Here is a 20,266-nt window from a genome sequence, read left to right on the forward strand (position 1 = left end):
AAGAAAACTGATATCTTACATTAAAGCAGAGGAAATGCGAAGCTACATCATTTTTTTCTTTCGTACATAATGATATTAATGGTAATTCCTTGAATATGAATGAGGAAGTTGTCTCAAAAGAAACTCAAAGAAAACTTTTGAGTTTTGCATACTATAACAGTAAGCTTAGTTAAATGATGTAATTGGCAAACTATTCACATACAAATGACAAAATACCAGAACACTCTAAAAGAAAAGAATAAATCTGGGGTAGTGTTAATTTCTCTGAATTTGAAACCCTTATTCTTTCCCCAGAGAACTTGTCTGACATTCAGACCAAGTGAAAGAGACAACAGAATTTGTACATTACATGTGACACTAAATTTAATGTATTACTCAATTCTAGGGAAAAAAAAAATAGAAGTTTAATCTTTTTTCTCCAGCCCTTAGTGGATTATCTCTGTCTCCTTTGGTGTTTATATCCCACTAGAGAGACCAGTGTTGTTGAGAAAGGAAGAAAGGGATTAAGTAGACTTTTCCAACTCAAGTAATAATTGCAATTTTATTCCATTTTCAATAGAAACCCCTGTGAAAGTTTTTAAACATTAGAATGAATAAGTTGATTTGCATTTTAAGAGTAAGAATGCTCACTCCTTTGAATGAGGAATCAAATGAGTTTAAGATTGAAGATAGGAAAATAAATTTGGTAGATATTATAGAAGTCTTCTTAAAACAGCATGAAAATTTGAAGTAGGATGTTAGCCATAGAGATGCAGAGAAACAAAGAAGTCATCAATATAATAGGTAAAAGAGTCAGGAATTGATTCATAAGCAATCCATAATATAAAGGGACAAGTAAGCTGGATTTGAGAATTTTTGAATGTTTGTACGTTGGTTATGTGTGTGTTAGTCACTAGTTGTATTGGACTCTTTGCAACCCCATGGACTGTAGCCCACCAGGCTCCTGTGTCCATGGAATTCCCCAGGCAAGAATACTGGAGTGAGTTGCCATTCCTTTCTCCAGGGAACCTTTCTGACCCAGGGATCGAACCTGGGTATCCTCCATTGCAAACACGCTCCTTTCCATTTGATCCACAAGGGAAGCCCTGTACTGTTGGTTAAAGTTAAATACATATATGAAGTCAGAATCAGTTTTCTGGAATGAGCTGGAGTGAGGAGAGAAGAATGTCAGTTTTGTTTTACACATGTTAATTTTGGGATGCCCGTGAAATATCCTCATGCAGTTCTCTAGCATAGATGGATAAATGGATCAGGGGATAAAAACTTGAGTCAATAGGGCTTCTGGATAAAGATGGAAATGCAAACCACAGCCACAATTAGATATCTTACATATCTGTTAGGATGAATATTATCAAAAGACAAAGGATAACAAATGTTGACAAGGATGTGGAGAAAGGGAAATCCTTGTACACTGTTAGTGGAAATGCAAGTTGGTACACATCAGATCTTTTTTCATTTTTACCTGAGTTTTCTAAAAAATAACTGTTTTTGTCTATCACATACATGACTGGATTTGAAAAGCATAAAAGAATTTTATGTTTGCATTTCTAAGGTGAAACCATAAATGTTAAGGCCTTAAGAGTTGTTATGCCTTAAAGCTGATTCCAAATGCTTAGAAACTTCAAGGAACATTATAATCTCTAAGTCTGTGAACTAAAAACCATGCTGATCCAGTGTCTTCTCATGTATTCCCTGGGATAAAACATGAATTTAAATTCATGTTTTTAATTAATATTTTATATTTAATATGCTCCGTAGTATGAGCTATACAGGTTTATAATATTGATAAGATAGATGAATTTGGAAGGCAGAAACCAAATATTGACAACAATAAATTCATAATTTTCCCAGGACTCAATCCATGAGCTTTTGCTCCTATTTGAATAACTGTAGAGAAGGTATTTTTCCTATCCTTACATCTCAATAATTGATACATTCCTTCTCTGTCTCTGAGGTAGGCCTGAAGCAGGAGGTAGATGGGCACTCCCACTCCAGGGTAAAGCAGTTGGAGATTTGTTCCTTGTGGACTGAAACCCTAAGATGAGAATAGTAGGACAACCAAGAGAGGAGGCTGACTCTGCCCAGATCGATGGTTAGTTACTTAGTACAGTCACTCTGTCGTGTCCGACTCTTTGCCACCCCATGAATCACAGCTCGCCAGGCCAACCTGTCCATCACCAACTTCCAGAGTTTACTCAAGCTCATGTCCATCAAGTCGGTGATATAAGAGGCCACATTTCTCATTCTCAAAGTCAGGAGACTCCCCAACTAGCCACGACAGAAAGATTCCCTGGAAGTCAGAAGGGAAGCTGCACCACTCTACAGCAAGTGAAGCAACTACCCATAGGCCTCTTTGGTGAATCTATCTTGGCTAAAAGATATCGGTACCCATGGGAGGAAGCTGAGATAAACCAAATATGGACTCTGAACCAGGCAATTCAACACGATTGGCTAAAGGAAACCCAGAAGAAATGCCCCATAAAAGTAATTCAGACCACCATGAGGGCAAGACCCTTGCTCCAACTCCACCTGTGTGTCTAGCCACACGTGAAAAGGAAATGTCATTCAGTCACATCTGACTCTTTGTGACCCCATGGGCTGTAGCCTACGAGGTTCCTCCATCCATGGGATTTTCCAGTACTGGAGTGCGTTGTAATTGCCTTCTCCAGGGGATCTTCCTGACCCAGGGATCAAACCTGGGTCTCCCGCATTGCGGGCTGATGCTTTATCATCTGAGCCATCAGGGAAGCCATGTTTCCTCCTAATAAATATTTTGTCTCATTACTCTCCATCTTTGTAAGAATTCTTTTCTGTATAAGCTGAAGGGCCAGGATCTTGTCACTACCACAAGCACCAACGCACAAAATGAAAGAGAGGGGAGAAGAGGGGATGAGAGAGGGAAAGCTGACGAACAAAAGACAGAGATGATTATATCAGTCAGGGCTCTCCAGAGAAACATAATCAATAAAAGGTAATATACATACACATACCCACATGTATACCCACCCATACACATACATATGCATGTGAGTACATGCTAAGAAGTTTATTTTAAGGAAATGGCTCACATGTTTGTGGAATTGTTAAGTCAGAAACAGGTAGTAGGGCAGTCCAGCAAGTGGGAAACTCAGATAAACATTAATGCTACAGCTTGGGAAAATATATATAAATATATATATATAGGAGTACAGTTGATCTACAATGTTGTGTTAGATTTAAGTGTACAGCAAAGTGAATCAGTTATACATATACATATATCTACTTAAAAAAATTCTTTTCCCATATAGGCCATTACAGAGTTCTGACTAGAATGAATTCCCTGTGCTATGCAGTAGGTCCTTGTTAGCTATCGGTCAGATATGTATTAGTGCGTATGTCAATCCCAATATCCCAATTTATCTCTCCCCTTTTTCCCTAGGTAACCATACATTTGTTTTCTACACCTGTAACTATTTATGTTTTGTAGATAAGCTCATTTGAAAACCACAGTTAGAAAAGATACATGCACCCAGTGTTCATTGCAGGACTATTTACAATAGTCAGTACATGGAAGCAACCTAAATAAATATCCATCAACAGAGGAATGGATAAAGAAGAAGTGGTACATAGATGCAATGGAATATCACTCGACTATGAAAATGAATGAAATAATATCATTTGCAGCAACATGGATGGACCTAGAGAGTGTCATAATCAGCACAGTAAGTCAGACAGAGAAAGGCAAATATCATATTATATCACGTATGTGTGGAATGCCATAGACTTGAGGCAGAATTTCTTTTTCTGGAAACCTCAGTTTGTGTTCTTAAGGCCTTTGGCTTATTTTATGAGGCCCACCCACATTATAGAAGGTAAGCTCTTTTATGTAAAGTCAACAGATTTTACATCTACACATATGCACAATAGTTACATGGTAGCTACATCTACAGAAAAGCTTAGAGTGATGCTGAGAATTCTGCTTGATTAAATATGTGGGCACCTTAGCTCAAAAAAGTGGACACACTAACTTACACATGCAAACATCACAAAATTGAATGACAACACCAACACATTCTAGGCACCAATGGTAAACCCATATGACTGCCTCATATCGATTTTGCAGAGAAGAAAATGCAGAATGGTGGATAACTATATTACTGGAAATCACTGTGATTTCAGATAAAGTTTCAAAACATAACAGAAATCCTATGCCATACTTTTGTGTTGCAACCCAACACTGAACAGCTTGTTGGGGAAATGGTTATATACCTGTGAAAATAATGTTTTTGGCATGTTGCCTTTCATGTTTTAGAAACTGGAACTGCATTCACTTATGACTAGTGATATAGGGCACAAATCTTATATCTGCCTGGGTAACAGTTTGCATCTTTTTAGTCAAGAGTCTATTTTTGATAAAGCTCCTATAAATAACCATAAGTATAATAAAGGCCAAGGTCAGATGATCCTAAATCATTGAAAATGAAGCTCTCTACATACTAAACTCATTTTACAGTTTAACCCTTCTAACAAAAATGAATTTTTTTAAAAAAGTAGAGATTATGGAATCGTGAGTAACTATAGGATTTAATGCATCATCATGATATTGAGGAATCAGTGAGAGTTCACAGAGATAGAGTGAGAAAAAAAAGTAGGAGACAGAAGCAATATCATAGTAGGAATGAGGGAAAAAATACATTTTTAGCAAAAACAAGATTTATAGTAGGCAAACTAACTTTAAGGCTGTTGAAAGAGAAATTTATTTTTTAAGGTGCAAAATTCTACAGGCATGAGAAAAAGTTGTTAAACATCAATTTACATTAGATAAGAATTTTGCAATATAGTACAAAAAAGGAATCTGAGGCTTTATTCTGTTATTGTAGTTAGCTTATGCTTTAGAAGAAATAAAAGAAATCAAACGTATTGATTTAATCCTTTTTGTCAGTAATACCAAGGGTGAAGAATTCATTTGTAACTCTCTCAGTGCTGAGTAGTATCTTAGATCTTCACATGTATTAAAGTAAAATGTAATGCCTTTTGATCCTAAGACTTCTGGATGTATAGTTCATTTCTATTTATGAAAAAGGAAGCTTTCTGCATAATTAAAATTTCATGAAAAATATCTAAGAGTCTTACAGTTATCAAAATAAAGAATTTTGTTGATTTTCTTTTCATTCATTATTTGTTCAGTCATTTAGTTGTGTCAGACTTTTTGTGGCCTCATGAACTATACAGTACACCAGGCATCCCTATCTTCTATCATTTGCTAAAACATGTCCATTGAGTCGGTGATGCCATCCAACCGTCTCATCTCCTGTTGCCCACTTCTGTGGCTTCAATTTTTCCCAGCATCAGGGTCTTTTCCAGTAAGTCAGAACTTTGCATCAGGTGGCCAAAGTATTGAAGCTTCAGTTTGAGCATCAGTCCTTCCAACAAATATTCAGGGTTAATTTCCCTTAAGATTGATTTGCTTGATTTCCTTACAATCCAAGAGATGCTCAAGAGTCTTCTCCAGCACCACAGTTTGAAAGCATCAATTCTGTGGTGCTCAGCCTTCTTTATGGTCCAACTCTCATATTCATACATGACTACTGGAAAAACCATAACTTTGACTATACAGATTTTGTCAGCACAGTTATATCTCTGTTTTCTAACATACTGTCTAGGTTCATCATAGCTTTCCTTCCAAGCAGCAACCGTCTTTTTATTCCATGGCTGCAGTTATCATGAACAGTGATTTGGGGGCTCAAGAAAATAAAATCTGTCACTGCTTCCATTTATTCTTCTTCTATTTGCCATGAAGTGATGGGACTGGATGTCATGATCTTCGTTTTTTGAATGTCAAGTTTTAAGCCAGCTTTTTCACTCTCCTCTTTCATCCTCATCAAGAGGCTCTTTAGCTCTTCTTTGCTTTCTGCTATTAGATGGTAGATATGCCATCATCTGCATATCTGAGTTTGCTGATATTTCTCCTGGTAATCTGGGTTCCAGCTTGTGATTTATCCAGCCCAGCATTTTGCATATTGTACTCTGCATAAAAGTTAAATAAGCAGAGTGACAATATACAGTCTTGATGTACTCTTTTCCCAATTTTGAATCAGTCAGTTGTTCTACGTTCGATTCTAACTGTTGCATCTTGACCTGCATTTAGGTTTCTCAGGATATAGATAAGGTGGTCTGGTATTCTCATTTTTTAAAAAATTTTCTACAGTTTTTTTGTGATCCACAGTCAAAGGCTATAGCATAGTCCAGAAATATATATTTTTCTGGAATTCTCTTGCTTTCTCTATGATCCAATGAATATTGTCAATTTGATCTCTGGTTCCTCTAACTTTTCAAAGTCCAGTTTGTACATCAATAAGTTATCTGTTCACGTACTGTTGAAGCATTCTTGAAGCCTAGCTTGAAGACAACATACGAATACCTCACAAGAGCTAGTGTTCCGCAAGGGAAAAATTCTGAATCTCATAATGTAGGCAGGTGGTTTGTTTACAATTAAACTGAGTAATATCCCCTATGATTGTGTTATACTTAGGACAAGTCCACTAATGAAATGGGACTGGCCTCAAAACACAGTTATTTTTCTCCTCAATATGTCTGCAAGATTTATAAACAAGAGGAGGCAAACATCTGGAGAGCTAAACTTAAAATATCTGCAGGTCAGAACCTCCCTGGTTTTTAGAGCGGAGGAAAAAGAGATATGACAAGTTCCCTGTTCAAAGATTAAAATGTCCCAATGACATATCCCAAGAACAGAGACAGACCACAGGCAGACTGAATCTTATGTAGACTGAAACCCAAAGATCGCCCAGTTAGGTTCTTGTCTAATTTGAAATCAGCTTTTTACCCTATCTTCCTAGAGAAGAAAGCCCTCCTTAGCAGAAGAAAATCTGCTTAAGGCCCCATGGTTCTTTAAAAAATAACCAGACATGCTATAAATAAGTTAAAGGTGAATAAAAAGACACAGACAGAGTGATTACCCAAATAGTGAATGGAGTATAAAGGACTTATTAATGTGCTCAATATAAGAAATGTCAAATAAATGTAAAGATAAGAAGTTCAATAGAAAATTTTAGTCTATAAAATAGAATCATATGTAGATTTTAGAACTAAGAAATGCAGTATCTGAAAGAAATAAAACCCCAAAATAATTTTAACAACAGACTGCACACAGAAGATTTATGTACTTTGTACTTTTTATATAAAGTATTCAAAATGTAACCATTAAATATACATGGTATATATAAGCACTAACGTTGACTATGTCTATTAATAGAAATGGTGCTGACTCCATTTTTTTTTTTTTTTTTTTTCATTTTTCTTCTTTTTCTATTTTGATTAATACGAATTACTGGTCTAGGCTGAATAATGGTCAGTAGCTCCTGAAACAAACAACTCCCAGATCTCAGTGCATTAACACAGCATTTTTCTCCCTTTTTCATTATAAATAAAATGTTGATATTTCTTATCAAATGGCCCTTCTGAATAGCTCTCCTATTAAGTGGTAACTCTAGGATCCAAGCTCTTTTCATTTAGCTGCTCCACAGTGGCCCAGGTTCTCAGAATCCTCTGTAGATCATGATTTGACAATGAAAAGAGAACCTTGGGAGAATTGTCAGCACGGTTATCCCTCAGTGACACAGGCAGAAAGGAACCTGGGTGGGGACGGGGGCGCTGCAGTCCATGGGGTTGGGTTGCAAGGCTGGACACTTTCATTTTGGGCTTCCCAGGTGGCGCTAGTGGTAAAGAACCCACTTGCCAGTGTAGGAGACATAAGAGATGCTGGTTCAATTCCTGGGTGGGGAAGATCCCTGAGAGAAGAGAGTGGCAACCCATGCTAGTATTTTTGCCTGGAGAATTCCATAGGCAGAGGAGCCTGGCAGGCTACAGTGTCGGACACGACTGAAAGACTTGGCGTGCACATTTCAAGCAGCACAGCCATCCTCTTCTCTTGTGTAGTGGTATCATGGTTCCTTTAGGAGCTCTAAATGCAGTGCCTGACAGATGAATCATCCCCCCAAACACCTTTAGACAACAGAAAGGGCACATAAATTTTTGCAATTCAACAGGTAATCTTTGCCACAAGTTAAAGCATGCAATGAAGCAAATTACAATCTGCATGCAAAATAAGTGTGTTGCTTTAAACTATCTAAGTGGTTACTTAATCTCTGTCTTTACTTCTGTTCTTGAAGGTCATCTTTTAAATTGTGCCTATTTATTTAATTGGGCAAAGCAAATTTTGCACAGACTCAATGTATAAAGAAATTGTCCTTAAATGTTTTAATTGCTTATAATTTATCAGAGAAAAGGAATCATGTGTCTTTTTCACATTTATCTGTCTCTTTTAGTGTACAGATTAGATTCTGTGTTTCCCAAGCTTTGAATTTATAAGCAAGATAGAAAGTTTATGGAGTTATTATGTAAATAATATGTATGTATACATGTTGAATCGCTCACTTTTTATGTTTGTTTCTTTTTTTTTTTTATTCCAAAACAATTTTCATTGGACAAACTTTATAATTTCAAGGCAGAGTGGTAAAGAATCTGCCTTCCAATTTAGGAGATGCAGAAACTACAGTTTTAATCCCTGGGTTGGGAAGATCCTCTGGAGAAGGAAATAGGTACCCACTCCAGTACCCTTGCCTGAGAAATCCCATCGACAGAGGACTTCAGTCCATGGGGTCACAAAAGAATCAGACATGACTGAGCATGCCAGCACAACAACGAATATTTTATCATTTTAACGTGGCTTTGTAACCATTATTTCTTTTAAAAATATTATTTTTCTCTTTTCTTTTATTAAAAATAATGAAAGACTCTTCATAAAATAATGCTTACAATAGACTATCTCAAAGTATAAATTAGTGGTCATACATTTCTGGATAATTTCTGTTTGAATTTGAGGCCCACATCCCCATCCCCCTCTTTCATCTAAGTCGTAAAGCCTGATCCACATGACATCTTCAAAAGACTCCCAAGCCTTCTTGCTTTCAGACAGCTTCAGTCAATGGGAATCTCAGAAGAAGGTGGACAAGGGAGCATAGTCATAAGTAAGTAAATAAGTGTTAGTCGCTCAGTCATGTCTGACTCTTTTGGACCCCGTGAACTATAACTCGCCAGGCTCTTCTGTCCATGGAATTCTCCAAGCAAGAGTACTGGAGTGGGTAGTTCCCTTCTTCAGGGGATGCTCCTGACTCAGGGATCAAACCGGAGTCTCCCACACTGCAGGCAGATTCTTTACCATCTGAGGCACCAGGGAAGCCCCAGCATAGGCATGTCAGGGTGCTTATCCTTCCGGGTTCATCCATGACTCAACACTACGGGCTGGCTCTGTCTCTGGATGGAACCAGTGTTTCCCTCGAGGTGATATGTTCTATAGGACTCTACTGGACACTGGTCCTTTTGTATCTAGGTCCTTTGCCTTCTAATCATATTTACAGATCTATCCTCTACTACCTAATGCTTTGTATCTAAAAAATAGCATTATTTCAAATTACATGAAGAAATTAAAATGTCCATTATAATTAAAACATATGCTAGATTCATATTTGTTCACACTGGGCCTCATTATTATTTGGCCATATGAGGCCAAATATGATTTTAACCATATTTTCACTACAACCTCATGTATACTATTTTAGGAAGAGACTATGGTTATTCTGTCCTTTATTTAAAGATTAACATTGATTACAGAATATTATTAATGGGATCAAAATACTAATGTACTAAAGAGCCAAAAATTGATATGCAATTCAAAAACACTGATCACATTTAAAATTATATTTAGTGTTTTTAACTGCTTATCTAAAATATTCACTTTAGAAAAGTTATGGAAAAAATATCCAGAAAAGTATATAAATAGAATAAGTATATTCAAAACTTGGAGATAACCAATTTCATTACCCTTCAGTATATTTTCTAGCCTTCTTCATTGCATGCTAAAATAATGCAATAAATAGATATTGATGATAGATATAAATGTAAAGAGATTTAATAAAGTTTTATTCATTCTTAACATGTTTTATGAACTGATTATCTTCCATAATTATGTATCATCTTCCTTTCTTATTCAATAAATAGAATCCTATTTTTAAATAAAATAAACTTTTTTTGATTAAGTAACACATGATCATAACTAAAAAATGTAGCATTTATATATATATATTTAAAAAAAGTACATTCTTTCATTGCTCATCAAGATGTTTGGCTCTCCTCCTGAGAACACAGGGGACCTGAGGAGGGAAGACAGTGTTCATGTTACCTGCTTTGTCCTATGAAATTTATATATGAGTAGATATGTGTGTTCTTTGAGTAGTCTTTTCAAGTTTCTCTTCCTTTGCAACAGAGAGATTCTGGAAACAGTCTGTCTGTCTCCATGGACTTGCCTATTCTGCACTTTTCATATAAATGCCACAACACAATTTGTAACCTTTTATGTCTGGCTTCTTCCCTTCAGCCTTGTGTTTTTAAGGTTCAGCCATGTTGAAGAACACTCCCCTCACCTTTTTGCATCTTCATCAGTGGTCCAAGCTCCTGGAATGCTTATTAAACACAAATGATGCAGTGCTTAACATACTGTATCTTTCCAAAGCATTTGTCTATTTCGTATTATTTATTTACCATTTCAGGAGCAGAAAATTGTAAAAAGCAAAGTATATTTGATTTTACAGCTGATCATTATGTGACCAGAAAGTTTTAGCCAAAAGACAGCTTTGGATCTTAAAGGATAATACAAAAACTTGTTTGTTGTTAACAATAAATTCTCCTGAATGTTTCTAAAACTATATTTGGCTTTTAAAAGCATATCTACCTTCTATAACTCAGTGTGAAAGAAGATATTAATCACATAAAATTTTTAAAATTTAAACAGATATGTTCCATGAACAAAACTCATTAATGTTCAGAACACTGGAAAAGGTCAGTTTTAATTCCAATCCCAAAGAGTAGCAATGCCAAAAAATATTCAAGCTACCACACAATTGTGCTCATTTCACATGCTAGTAAAGTAATGCTCAAAATTTTTCAAGATAGGCTTCAACATTATGTGAACTGGTATGTGAAGGAGAACTAGTGGGTGATAGAGTAGATGGTTAGATACCATTACCACTCAATGGACATGAGTTTGAGCAAACTCTAGGAGAAAGTGAAGGACAGAGTTGGATATGACTAAAAAACAATAACAAAGCATTATTGCGAAGTTCAATGAAATTATTAAGTACAACAAAATTACACTATTCTTTACTCTATTTAAATTCCTGATCTTGTGTTTAGCAAAGAATATCTTTGTATATTTATATAAATTGAGAAAAGTAAATTAATTTCCCTGGTCTCACATTTTTTAATCCCCAAGAAAAATGTTGAACATAATACAGAGAACATTTTCCATATGTACACAAATCTATATTTATATATGTTATGATTCAGATTCAAAATGCACTCGACATAGAGTGAATCATTCAAATTTAACCTATGAAATGAGATAATGGCTAAAATGAAAGCATTTTTTAAAGTTTTAATGCTTCAGAAAAACATATTTAAAACATAGAAATAGACTATTACTTCCTTCATTAGATTATAGATATCAAAGAATTTTCTTCACTTTAATTCCAGATATTACATTAATTACTAAAAAATGCTAATCCTCAGTGAGAACAATAATTGATGAATGCAGTTTTTACCCAAATATTGATTTGTGGGTGGTATATTCAATTTTTCCTTACCTTTTAGTTTCTTGCTTCACCTCACCCCTATGGCTTCTAAAACTTCCCTAACTGTCTAGAATATTTTTGTGTTCTCTCAATAAGAAAAGTAGCCGTGAGGCAGTAAGACAGGTTCTGACCATCTCTTTGCCAACTATCACATCTTCTAAATAGGAATTTGATGCAGCTGCTGTATTTGCAGTAATAAAATTGGAAGCTTTCATCATTAAATTCCACCCACTGCTTAATGCCTAAAGCTGCAAAAACATGAGAATTAACAGAAAGAGGCTCAATTAGAGAAGAAAATGGAGGCTTTGAAAATATATATTGCCACCTCTAATCTTTCATAGTGGAAAAAAATCACAATTAGCCCCTGGTCACATGTGGAATAAACCAAATTCTTCCATAGTGGAGGAAATGTAAATCAGAGGACATCATTGCAGGAAAGTTAAGTCTATGTTGTATTGTTGGGTTAAGTAAATACTGACAGAATGAAGTCATGAGTGTTACAAATGTGACAACTTAGATAGAATAATTTCTGAGAAATTGCATGTCTGATTATGTAAAGCACTAGGTTTAAGTGAGAAACATTTAAACTAAATTTAAACATTAAATACCAGTGATATATTCAGCTGTAATATGCATACATATATACATATATGTGGGTATGGGTTTTCAAGCCTATTTAATTTCAGATTGTGAAGATTATAGAATAAAGATACACTAGGAGGGATGTAAGTAGTAAGCAGGTCACAACAGAAATGATATTTCATGGGTATCTTTGATTTTAAAGTCCCTTTTACTATGCAGTAAATATAAATAAGGGATTTCCCAGGTGGCTCAGATGGTAAAGAATCAGTGTGCAATGCAGGAGACCTGGGTTCGATCCCTGGGTCAGGAAGTTTTCCTGGAGAACAGAATGGCAGCTCACTCCAGTACTCTTGTCTGGAGAATTCCATGGATAGAGGAGCCTGCAGACTACAGTCCATGGGGTGCAAAGTGTCAGACATGACTGAGTGACTAGTACAAATGCAAGTACAAATATAAATAAGAACTGCATCTTCCTCTTTATGCCATTCACTTAAGATATGCATATTGACTTTGGTTGTCCAACATGTAAGGTATTAAGAGTAGAATGATCCTTGAAACCAAAGTCAAATTATACAGAACTACCAAGGATGGATCAGTCACTCCTTCATTTTGTAATACAGATCTATGTGCATTAGGTTTTAAGAGCCATCACTATCTAGGTCTCAGAGCTTCAGTTTGGGGAAATTTTAGGTGAGATTCTTTTGCTACATACTTGACTAGATCTCTGCTTTGTTCTCATTTACAGATTACTGAGACTCCTTTATCCACTGAGATTACTGTCTTTCAGAATTTATAGGTCCACTCACAACCCAATCAAAATAACCCAATAAAAAAGAAGGCACACAGATGACCAAAAGATACATGAAAAGATGTTCAACATCAGTAATTGTTAGAGAACTGCAAATCAAAACTACAATGAGGTACTAATTCACATTGATCAGAATGAAAGTGAAAGTGAAAGTCTCTCAGAAGGATCATCATCAAAAAATCTACAAATAATAAATGCTAGAGAGGGTGTGGAGTAAAATCCCTACATTGCTGATGAGAATGTAATTGGTGCAACCACCATGGAGAACAGCATGGAAGTTCCTTAAAAAGCTAACAGTAGAGTTACCACATGATCCTACACTCCCCCTTCTGGGCGTGTACCTGGAGAAAAGTATAATTTGAAAAGATACATAAACTCCAATGTTCACTGTAGCACAACAGCCAAGACACAGAAACAATCAAAATATTCACTGACAGATGAATGGATAAGGAAGACGTGGTACACTTACACAATGGAATGCCATTCAGTCATAAAAAAGAATGAAATAATGCCATCTGCAGCAACATGAATGTGGGCCTGGAGATTATCATACTAAGCCAAGTAAGCCAGACAAAGACAGATGTCACATATCATGTGACATTGTATGATATTGCTTACATGTGGAATCTAACACAAACAAACAAAAAAGATATAAATGAACTTACATACAAAAGAGAAATAGGCCCACAGACATAGAAAAAAATCTTATTGTTACCAAAGGGGAAAGAGGAAGTGGGATAAATTAGGAGACCCAATGGGGTAAATTGGGATTAACATAAACATTTGTTGTTCAGTCACTCAGTCATGTCCAGCTCTTTGTGACCCCATGGACTGCACCACACCAGGCTTCCCTGTCCTTCTCCATCTCCCAGAGCTTGCTCAAACTCATGTCCATTTAGTTAGTGATGCCCTCCAACCATCTCATCCTCTGTCGTACCCTTCTCCTCCTGCCTTCAATCTTTCCCAGCATCAGGGGCTTTTCCAATGAATTGGCTCTTTACATAGATGGTCAAAGTAGTGGAGCTTCAGCTTCCTTATCAGTCCTTCCAAGGAATATTCAGGATTGATCTCCTTTAGGATTGACTGGTTGGATCTCCTTGCAGTCCAAGGGACTCTCAACAGTCTTCTCCAACACTACAGTTCAAAAGCATCAATTCTTCCATGCTCAACCTTGTTTATAGTCCAATTCTCACATCCATACTATATACTTTATGTATAAAATAGACAATCATGAAGAATGTGTAAAACACAGGGAACTATATACTCAATATTTTGTAATAACCTATAAGGGAAAAAGAATTGTATCTTTGAAACTGAATTGAAATTGAAACTGAATCACTTCGCTATACACTGGAAACTAACAATATTGTCAATCAACTACACTTCGGCTAAATATCACTTAAAAAGAAAAAAGAACCATCCTTTACAACATTACAAACAAATGTCTGAGTGGATTGGATAAATGGCTCACAGCTTCAGTCCATTAAGAATTTGACATATTCTTCACAATTGGTAAATGTATCTCATAAATATACAGTAAATCATGGATTATTTCTCAGAGCTCTAAAAATTACTAAAATGTTAAATCTCTATTATAAATATATATAATATTTATATTTATATATATTATAAAATAATATAATATATTAATATTATAAATATAAACTAAAATTATAGGTGATATGCAGCCTCCCTAAAATGGACCACAAATATATATATATGATATGCAATGCATATGTTAATATATAATTTGTTTCATTGTATTGGGATCCTAATTTTTAATGATAGTATTACTCAGTTTTACAAAAATATTTTTATGTGAATACTATTCAATTCAAATGGTATGCTAATATACATAGACTTCAAAGAGTATTAAGACACATACACTGATTCATCAACCAAAATTTTATACAGGATCTAAAATCAATGGCAGGCTCAAAGCTTTTTAAAAGAGATAGCACTTTTTTAATTAAAAATGTCAGCAATGTAATTACTCCTTAAGCAAAAGGCCACAGAGAGGAAAATTGGATGATACTTAAATTGAGCATATGAGAAAATTAATTTGCATTTAAAAAGCGGCAATTAGACATTCTATGGAAGTATAAAAGATCACACTTTCAAGTTTTTCACTCCTGTGCAAAGTAGAAATTCTTGAATTTATTTCAAAGCAAAGTGGAAAATATCTAGAAGTATGGAAAATAGCACTAGTTGCCATATCTAAAAATTCACACTATTTCTGGGGTATTTCAGATTGTACTTGATCCTTCAGGTGTTCTGTTTCTTCATTCCAAATAAATTATGCAGACTAAAATTTCAAGTCCCCTTCAAGATCTAAAATGCTGAGATTTCTGTATAATTTTTATGGTTTCTTATATAATTTCCAAAATATGCACTGCTCTTTTATTTGAACAGACTGGCCACTGAAAGTTTACTCAGCAGGATGAAACAGTTGTTTATCACCTAAATTCTATTACACTCTGTAGACAGATTCTTTATTCTCAGTATCCCTCTTTTGTAATCTATATCTATCTCAATATGGATAATATATTCATTTATGTGCATCCCTGACACAAAGTCTTCAAAGGAGAATTACTGAATTCATGTGACCGAAAGATACATTTGTTTGTCAAGCATAACTGTTGCATTATAATTTTATAAATGAAAGGTAGTCTTACCAATTAGATATATTCTACAGTGGACCATTTGACTAAGAATGGTTTCCATATTTTGTCTTTGAATGCTTACTTTGTTTTTCTTTTTCTTTCAGAGTCACTGCTATAAGTGATAGAAGGATGATGCATATGGTTACCTAGTACATTAAAAGCACATCATTTCCTTGATCATAGCAATGTTTACCTTTTCCTCCCCTTCATCTGGCCCTGATTTAATACTACAAGAAAGAGAGTAACAATGGCCATTTTCCATGTATTTACTCATCATGTCTTTCTCTCTGTGAAGCTTTATTTTGTTTCATGCTTCTAGAGGAAAACATAAACTGAATGTTTGTGTGCCTTTTGTGTTGCATTTTACTAAAGCTTTATAAAGAGTTGCTCTGTAAAATATTAAATAATGAAATACAGCTTTTCTCATAAGTATGAAATATCCCTACACATTTAATGAAATCTGACTAAAGAAGCCATTATAGTCTGAGTCTAGGAGAGCAAAGTTTAAACGTCACTAATAATTTAGGTATTGTTTGCTTATTTTCATATGTCAACATATTTCCTGGATTTTCCACTCTTTCAAATCCATCTAACCTTATTAAAAGCCTTCTTTTTTCTTTTAAGTAACTTTTCATTTTTTTCTAAGTATTTATGAGACAAGATTACTTTAAAATTTACTTTTTCTTACAACAAATGTTCTCAGATGCTATTATTAAGCTATAATGTTTCCTCTTGACATCAAATGAATCACAGTTCAGAAGGACACAGTCATAAACTGAGATGTTTTGTTAATGTAAAAGTTTCCTACATTTTATTCCTTTCTAGGTTTGTGGATATTCTGAGTGGCAATCATCCTCATCATCAGTGATTAAAAGAAATGAAAGTATAATTTTTCCCCTCAACTTATTCAGTATTGCTTTTATCTAAAATGCTTTTAAATTTCAGTTCTTTATCTATTCACTTATTTTAAAAAGTGTAACTTAATTTCTTTGATATTCCCCTCTGGAAGAGAAAGACTTAAGTATTGGAATATTGTATGCTTTTTTGTTGTTGTTGTTTCTTTGTTTTGGATTATTTTGAATGTGAATCTGAAGAATTTTGTGGTAGACCAGTAAGTATATGGCTGACAAAGAAATACATGTCTGGAACTGACAAAAGTGGTTTGAAATACAGCTTAGATTTTACAATTATTAATACATGAGGGAATGTGTTCATAAGAAGTCGAGGAGATACAGTTTGCTAACAGAATTCTAGGAAGAGCCAATAAAGAGAGGAGATTGAATTAAGACTCTTGAGAAAAATGTTCAGAAAAGCTACATGAAAACCCTGTCTTTAATAAAATGAAAGGAGAAAAATCACAATAGAAAAGACATGCCAGTGGTATAGAATGCCTAAGAGTATACAATTAAACAAGCACTGACTTCCATCCCTTTGATTAAGCCATTAATCAAATTAAGCCATCCATTTGATCAGTGGGTTTATGGGGGTCACATTTATGAGTCATTCAGTAGAATGATAAAAATGGATGCTTAAATGCAGTGAGTGAAAAAAGCTGATGAAGTGATGACCTGATTATAAACCGTGGTTTGGATAACTTCCATTGATAGACTGGAAAACTGCAAACAGGCCAGGAAAGAGCAGAGTAAGTGTTGGGAGGAAGGAGAGAGATATTGAATTTTTTTTTTTTTTTTTTAATCTCATGACATCTACACTTTATCTGTTCCAGAAGGAGGATAATCCTTGACAGATAAAGGTGAGTGGTAAGAGGAGTTACTTGTTTGGATAAAGAAGCATGTAACACGAGTAGGTTAAAGTTTTGATGTAGTTATCATGAGTAAAAATGATGACTTAAAATCAATGATAGGAAATGAATACTTAGCATGAATGAAGGGTAAATGAAGTTATGCATGAGACTTGTGTGTGGATGCTAATCTGACAAATTTGTCTGTGTCACAAGCTACTTAACATGCTAAATTTTACAGCTCTTTAAATAAAACGTACAGGTCAGTTGCGCCCAGAGCCTCCTTAGCGGTGGTGCGTGTATCCTGGCGGCAACTCCAGCCATGGGTACAGGTGAGGGACCATTTCAGCATTCACTTGGGGAGGAGGCAGGACGTATGACTGGTGATAGTCTCAACACTTGGACTTGGCATTGGATGACCAGGATGAGGCTGGGAGAGTCTGTGGTTCTTTACAGGAGACCAGGTATTGACTCTAACTCAGAGTGCCTTAAAGAATGGCTGCAGCAAGCTAGACTGATATCAGTAGGAACTGGGCAGTGATATCTGAGAAGGCAATGGCACCCCACTCCAGTTCTCTTGCCTGGAAAATCCGATGGACGGAGGAGCCTGGTAGGCTGCAGTCCATGGGATCGCGAAGAGTCAGACAGGACTGAGCGACTTCACTTTCACTTTTCACTTTCATGCATTGGAGACAGAAATGGCAACCCATCCCAGTGTTCTTGCCTGGAGAATCCCAGGGACCGGGCGAGCCTAGTGGGCTGCCGTCTATGGGGTCGCACAGAGTCAGACACCGCTGGAGCAACTTAGCAGCAGCAGCAGTGATATCCGAAGCACAAGAAGAATTCATCATCCCATCTCTGGCTTACAAATGGAGGCAGCCATATAAAATGGAATGTAGGTAGGCTCTAGATATTGTGGAGCTAGTCAGCTTGGTTACTTATATTTGCAACAGCCATATTAGTGATTATTTTAAAAGTTCCTCAGATCCTATCATGGGTTTCCCAGGTGAATCAGTGGTAAAGATTCTGTCTGCCAATGCAAGAGAGGCAGGTTCAATTATTGTGTCAGCAAGATCCCCTGGAGAAGGAAATGGCAACCCATTCCAGGGTTCTTGCCTTGAAAACCCCCTGGACAGAGGGTCCTGGCAGGCTACAGTCCCCGGTAAGTGCTATTTTTCTTCATATTTTCTAAACGAAAGACTAAATTTTCATGGGAAAATTGAATACTCCTTAAGCTGCCTTGGATCTTCAATTACTTCATTCATGCTTCAAAGGAAGAGAGAAGAGAGACTTTAATACAATGTCTCACAAGTTAATTGATTTGAGCTTGGTGATTTTTGAAACATATATCGCCATTATGTTCTTGATATTAACCTCTATGGTAGCATTGTGCTCTAGACAGACATCTATATAACACTGTGCTCTTTAATTGGAGCATTTTCAGTATCCTGTTTAAAAGGTTTTAATTATTAAATGATTTTTTTTTTTTTTTTTTTTTTTTGGGTGGCAAAGTTTGTACTGGACATCCCCTGGCTTGAATTCTTCTGCTAAGCTTTGTAGTCCAAGTAAGCACACAGATTAATTATCTAACTAGGGCCCTGGATATATTCAACACTTTTATAGTGATTGTATCATATTAAGGATTTTTTACAACATTAATTTTAACTAGCTCAGCTTTTATTTTTAAGGAGTGACAAGATATGACCGCTGATAGTACTTTGAGTGTCTACAACATTAAGGGAAGATTTTGTAAGACTTTTGTGCCTTTAAAGATGTCAGTTTTCACCTACCAAGTCAGCCTATGTCTTCTCAAAAAGGTGAAAAAGTAATCAATGACAATCTCTTTAATATATATGCAATTCTTAATAATCATGAAGAAAACTTAACTGGTGTCATTGAACAGCAAACTGGAGAAAATCCCCTGGAGAAAAGGAAATCTGATTTTCTTGATACAAAGAAAAATATTTAAAAGGCTAATCTGTAATTCTGCTACTAAATTAATTTGAATATCAAATATATCTGAAAAAGGATTTTCCTCATGTTGAGCAGAATTTTAAGACATTCCCGGTGACCTTTATCTCCAGGTGTTAGTCCCATGATTATGTTTTATTACATGGAAAAAGAGGTGTTGCAGATGTAGGGAAGATTACAGAGTAGTTGACCATAAAAAAAGAGAAATTATTCAGGTGGTGCTAATCTAATCACATAGTTCTTTAAAAGAAGAGAGTTTTCTCACTGTTGGCAGATGAGGTCAGAGAGATTCAAAGTACAAGAAAGACTGTCCATGCTACTGTGGGCTTGAAGATGGAGGGGGCACATGTCAAGGAATTCAGGTGACATATAGAATCAGAAAGCAGTTCCTGGCTAACAGCCAGAAAGGGAGCAGGGACTTCAGTCCTGCAGTGACAAGAAACGGAATTCTACCATCAACCTGAATAAGATTGGAAAAAAATTCTTCCCCAGAGCTCCCAGGTAAGAAGATGCTAAGCATCTTGTCTTTGATTCTATGAGAAACTTTTGTCTTAACCTCTTGTCTTTGACCCTTATGAGAACTAAGCAGAGATCCAGTTGAGTCCTTCTGTATTTCTCTAACTAACTGTGAGTTAATAAAAACTGTTGTTTCAAGCCACTAAGTTTATGGTAATTTGTTACCCAGCAATAGAAAACTAAACAGTCCTCAAAACCACCAGGAAAGACAATCATCCTCAGTTTTCCCAATTTAAAACAAAAGCAATTACCTCTCCTATAACTATGCCATAGTGGGTCACAAACACGACCTTAGTGCATG

At 35.7% G+C, this 20,266-nt stretch overlaps 1 pseudogene; it reads left to right on the plus strand.

Moving 5' to 3' along the window:
- The first annotated feature begins 17,617 nt into the window (after nucleotides 1-17,617).
- Nucleotides 17,618-19,447, plus strand: LOC136152339 (magnesium transporter NIPA2 pseudogene; annotated as a pseudogene).
- The last annotated feature ends 819 nt before the right edge of the window (nucleotides 19,448-20,266 follow it).

This window comes from Muntiacus reevesi, chromosome 21 (assembly GCF_963930625.1).
Source record: "Muntiacus reevesi chromosome 21, mMunRee1.1, whole genome shotgun sequence".
Classification (NCBI taxonomy): Eukaryota; Metazoa; Chordata; class Mammalia; order Artiodactyla; family Cervidae; genus Muntiacus; species Muntiacus reevesi.